Source organism: Oncorhynchus nerka, linkage group LG8 (genome assembly GCF_034236695.1).
Source record: "Oncorhynchus nerka isolate Pitt River linkage group LG8, Oner_Uvic_2.0, whole genome shotgun sequence".
Classification (NCBI taxonomy): domain Eukaryota; kingdom Metazoa; phylum Chordata; class Actinopteri; order Salmoniformes; family Salmonidae; genus Oncorhynchus; species Oncorhynchus nerka.
In genome coordinates, this window is record NC_088403.1 from 16,318,604 (window position 1) to 16,324,603 (window position 6,000).

The 6,000-nt window shown below is 39.3% G+C and overlaps 1 protein-coding gene across 1 annotated transcript in view; it reads right to left on the reverse strand.

Annotated features, from left to right (window-relative positions):
- The window catches only part of nrf1 (nuclear respiratory factor 1), a 37,481-nt gene extending 36,043 nt beyond the window's left edge, over window positions 1-1,438 (reverse strand). Inside the window, exon 1 of the mRNA XM_065021445.1 lies at window positions 1,327-1,438. The gene's annotated coding sequence lies outside the window, so the exon portion shown is untranslated. The remainder of the gene's footprint in view (window positions 1-1,326) is intronic.
- Window positions 1,439-6,000: the final 4,562 nt, after the last annotated feature.

The following is a 6,000-nucleotide window of genomic DNA, read 5'->3' on the forward strand; positions in this document are numbered from 1 at the left end:
AGGATGTTAACAGGGCTCAATGAAATAAAGCTTGTTATGTCGAGGGGCTATATATGAAAATGTGTACTAGCTAAATTTGTGATACATGACATAACTATTAATATTAGTAGTAATATTGTCAGTGTAGATGCATTGATGCAGTGCGTCTGTAGTTATGTTCAATAAATGTAAATAGCATGTATAATGGCTGAGGTTGACTATATTCCAAATATGTTCATTCAAAGGCATGTATTACTTTACAACTCAAAAGGCTAATCGAGTATTGCACTGGGTGACCAATTAATGATAGATTTGGGGGTGGGAGGTGACAGGAAATGTGAAGATTGAATGTTGAATGGCTTGCATGATGCATCTTTATAAACTGTTATATAGCCCTACTATGAATTATTTGAGGGGAGAGAGGCTGCACCTAGACAGTAAGACAGACAGGGACAGGAATGGGCTGGCTTGCCAACCAGTTAGTCTTGACAAATTATCAATTGAGATTGTCTAGCTAACAGTAACTCAAAATTAGGTTGCACTGATAAGCATTCTCGGTCTCTGCTATTAAATACTCGCGAAAGATGAGACGAATGCGAGCTATATTGATAACAGACCATAGCTACTAGCTAGCTGACGCTACCCAGCCTGCCATTCAATGGCGGTGGATAGACCACAACAAGCTAGCTGATTAGTGGCTAAGTTAGCAAATGTGTTTCGCTAACACTGTTTAACAGCGTTTCTGATCAAATGTTATGGTTATTTTACTAGCCATATAGTTAGCTATATGTTAGTTAGCTCCGATGGTGCTTCTAGATATGACAAGAACCTAAATAAACTATCATTAACGTTAGCTAGTAAGTCAACCATAAAAACGCAGTTGGCTAGCAAATGTCCAAGACACATTTCGCTAGAGAATTAGCTGGCCAAGCAGCTGTATTTAGCGACATACTGGACAATTGTGTAAAAACTAGAACAATTATTGGAATCAGAATCCAAAATATTGCATGCTAACCAAGCATCGCATGCGATTACATGTGCTGTGCACTGTTAAACTAAAATAACGCGACTACTGTAGCACCGAACGCGCCATCTCGAGCTACAACTGTAACAATACATAACAGGCCTAGCGGCCTACATCAACACCAACGCTATTGCTGCATTATCTCGACTTATTCTCGGTGTGCGCAAAATGTACTGTCGTCAAAAATGCCAAATATTCGTTTTTTTCCGTTTTCTCATCGGTATCTAAAACAATGTGCATATTTTCGCCCCTATGCTGCCGGGTTTGTTGGTGCGGCTGCGCCGGGGCTGAAATAGCTGGAGATTGCGCGGTAGGGCACTAACCTCAGAGCGGCTGCGCTACTTCGGGCCTGCGCCGTACGATGGGCCTGGGAATCCGAGCTCTAATGGAGGACAAAGAACAGCCAGCCCGAAAACACACCGAAGCTGAAGCTCGGCGGTCCCGCTGATCTACCAGAACACCGGGCTAACCACGCCCCTTTCCAGTTAAAGATCACCGGCAAAAGTAGACTTTTCTTATTTGATAAAAAGTTAAACATATAGCAAATATTGTTCAGTATTCATTCAATATAATCCATATAGCTATGTTTATTTTGTCCGCAAAAAAATATACAGTATCGCCAACCCCCCTGAAATAAGTAGTTGTTTTTATAAACATCGCTAGCAAAAACAATACACGCAATTTGAATTACATACCTACTGTACAAAATAGGATAATATCTTATTTCTAATGATGTCAACTTTAAACAGCTGCTCGTATCGACAATGTGTTTAGAGTTACCTTTCTAGCTAATAGTCTTTGTTATAGTTTACAGTTCTTCTTCCAATTATAGTGTGGGGAGGTAATGGAAAAACTATCTACAAAATCTATTCATTTTAAAATGTTGATTACTTCTTGCTGATGATAAGACAAGACGTGGAAAACCTTTTTGCTAAGGTATTATAACGACCCTGGGTTTGCGGATATTCCAGTATGTTTAGTTACCGGTTTGCCTGGAAGGGGGTCCCTGGGCAAGGATAACCTACTGCTGCTACTACAGTTAATATGGTAGATAACCTACTGCTGCTACTACAGTTAATATGGTAGATAACCTACTGCTGCTACAGTTAATATGGTAGATAACCTACTGCTGCTACTACAGTTAATATGGTAGATAACCTACTGCTGCTGCTACTACAGTTAATATGGTAGATAACCTACTGCTGCTGCTACAGTTAATATGGTAGATAACCTACTGCTGCTACTACAGTTAATATGGTAGATAACCTACTGCTGCTACTACAGTTAATATGGTAGATAACCTACTGCTGCTGCTACAGTTAATATGGTAGATAACCTACTGCTGCTACTACAGTTAATATGGTAGATAACCTACTGCTGCTACTACAGTTAATATGGTAGATAACCTACTGCTGCTACTACAGTTAATATGGTAGATAACCTACTGCTGCTACTACAGTTAATATGGTAGATAACCTACTGCTGCTGCTACAGTTAATATGGTAGATACCCTACTTAATATGCCTACTGCTGCTACTACAGTTAATATGGTAGATAACCTACTGCTGCTACTACAGTTAATATGGTAGATAACCTACTGCTGCTGCTACAGTTAATATGGTAGATAACCTACTGCTGCTACTACAGTTAATATGGTAGATAACCTACTGCTGCTACTACAGTTAATATGGTAGATAACCTACTGCTGCTGCTACAGTTAATATGGTAGATAACCTACTGCTGCTGCTACAGTTAATATGGTAGATAACCTACTGCTGCTACTACAGTTAATATGGTAGATAACCTACTGCTGCTACTACAGTTAATATGGTAGATAACCTACTGCTGCTACTACAGTTAATATGGTAGATAACCTACTTCTGCTGCTATTACAGTTAATATGGTAGATAACCTACTGCTGCTACTACAGTTAATATGGTAGATAACCTACTGCTGCTACTACAGTTAATATGGTAGATAACCTGCTGCTACAGTTAATATGCTGCTACAGTTAATATGGTAGATAACCTACTGCTGCTACTACAGTTAATATGGTAGATAACCTGCTGCTACAGTTAATATGCTGCTGCTACAGTTAATATGGTAGATAACCTACTGCTGCTACTACAGTTAATATGGTAGATAACCTACAGTTAATATGGTAGATAACCTACTGCTGCTATTACAGTTAATATGGTAGATAACCTACTGCTGCTGCTACAGTTAATATGGTAGATAACCTACTGCTGCTACTACAGTTAATATGGTAGATAACCTACTGCTGCTGCTACAGTTAATATGGTAGATAACCTACTGCTGCTACTACAGTTAATATGGTAGATAACCTACTGCTGCTATTACAGTTAATATGGTAGATAACCTACTGCTGCTACTACAGTTAATATGGTAGATAACCTACTGCTGCTACTACAGTTAATATGGTAGATAACCTACTGCTGCTACTACAGTTAATATGGTAGATAACCTACTGCTGCTATTTACAGTTAACCTATGGTAGAATATAACCTACTGCTGCTACTACAGTTAATATGGTAGATAACCTACTGCTGCTACTACAGTTAATATGGTTGATAACCTACTGCTGCTACTACAGTTAATATGGTAGATAGCCTACTGCTGCTGCTACAGTTAATATGGTACTCAACCTGCTCCTGCTCCTATTCTTTATTTTACACGAGTTATTCCCTAATGAAGGCTAATGGTAATTGCCTAAAAATGCCTAGAAACTAGTTTACTGTACATGTAAAAATAGGCTTACCAGAAACGTTGGCTCAACTTAAAATAATATCTTTACTCTTTTACTTCGTTACAAAATTTAGTTTGACAAATTTAGTCTCAACATGCTAAAACCAATAACTGCCATGATTTTGAACCCACTGAAGAGATCAACTTTTTCACAGTCCCAAAGCAGCCTCACAACTGAGTGTTGCTATTCTTTACCTTGCCCACAAAAGGGCAGTGTTGCATCACTAATCACTTCATGAGTCCAGCGTCTCCACTTCACAATAACAGGAGATGGCAGTAAAGGACCATTGAACCTGTCTCTCCACAGGTGCCTTGGCATCCATTCCAGATGATGGATGTTTTACATTAGTATGTGATGACAACAATGTATGTTTGTGTCCCACTAAATGTCAGCAAGTATCATATTCAAAAGCCGATGCAGGCCTCATAGTTTGTCTCAACGTTTCACAGCCCCCAAACTGTGACCTTCGCGCCTCACAGTAGTAGACCTATAGGGACACATGTACAGTAGGCTATTCAGGACTGGAAATAAATGGCATATTCAGTTGAAACCTAAGTAGTGTAAGAGATAGAATATACTGTCAAATGTGTATCTGTACAATATGACACTAAAAATCCATTACACCTTTTCGACTGAGATCAACCAACACAGAAATTCGGGCACACAGCGTCTGTCTGTCATAGCTCAACGTCACACCTGAAGTGAAGGTATGACACTTAAGAATGAGCCATGTCCTCGTCACTAACCATTCTGTCCCTGTACCCATCCCCTTCCGCTGGGCTGAGGTGGGGAGGTGTAGATAAGCCCTGCAGCCTGGGGGGCTGGGATCAATAAGAGCTGTAATTGCTTAGCTGGAAGTGAGGATAATTGTAGGTAATTGTGTGGGCCAGTAGCTGAGCAGGGGCGAGGTGAGGAGGGGGAGGACGGAGAAAGGAGAGGCTTTGGGGTTAATGGGTCCTAGGCTAACCTATGTCTCTGTCTGTGTGTCTGGCTGCATGTCTATCTGTCTGTCTGGCTTCTTGTCTGGCTGGCTGGCTGCTTGTCTGTCTGTGTATGTGTGGCTGGCTGGCCATCTGGCTCTATCCATCTGTCTGTCTTACTGTCTGTTTGAGGCTCGCCCAGTGGGGGTTGAATGTCCACAGGAGTTATAGCCTCTAAAATCTCTGTCTATCTCGGTCTCTCAGTTTCTCTCACTAACCACATTAACATGTTTTCATGCGCACACTATTCCGGATAGTAGCTCATATCCCACTTAAGGTCTTATTTGGGATAAGCTGTTTCCATGCATCTTTGATATCCCACTCACGAGTATCCATATAACCATGAATAAACAGAATATTGTTCATTTAAGTTCATATGGGTTACATGGAATAGTAACTGAAATGTGGACACTAACTGTTAGCCTATAAACTCTTACAGCTTAATGTAATATTAACTCCTGCAGAATTATGCATTTCTTGCAGTAAAATGATACAACAAATGTTAATTTTGTCTTGGGAACAGGTGTGGAGAAATATGATTTCTTTCTTTCAGCATCTCTTGACAACATGTGAATGGGCGTGTAATGTGTTATCTTTGACTCTTTTATGTAAGCAGACAGTCTTATCAGAAACGTGTTTGATCATTTTCTCAACTTTTCATTTCCTTACAATGGTAAAATTGATTACATTTTACACAGGACCAATCTTTCCACTGTTTTGGAGTTATTGCCTTTTCTCCCTGGTACATAAAATTAAAATTAAGCGATGTTAAATAGATTACCAATGCATATCCATTATATCAATGTAAGACATTGTTCTTGTGAGCACTACTTTATTTTGTCATCGGGCAACAAGTTATGACAGAAGAGAAGCTGCATGTATCTAACTATAGTTCACAAACAAAATGGCCTACCAAATGTCAGAAAATATAATATGACCTACCAAATGTCGGAAAATATAATATGACCTACCAAATGTCGGAAATTATAATATGACCTACCAAATGTCGGAAATTATAATATGACCCACCAAATGTCGGAAATTATAATATGACCCACCAAATGTCGGAAATTATAATATGACCCACCAAATATCGGAAACTATAATATGGCCTACCAAATGTCGGAAATTATAATATGACCCACCAAATATCGGAAACTATAATATGGCCTACCAAATGTCAGAAAATATAATATGACCTACCAAATGTCGGAAAATATAATATGACCTACCAAATGTCGGAAATTATA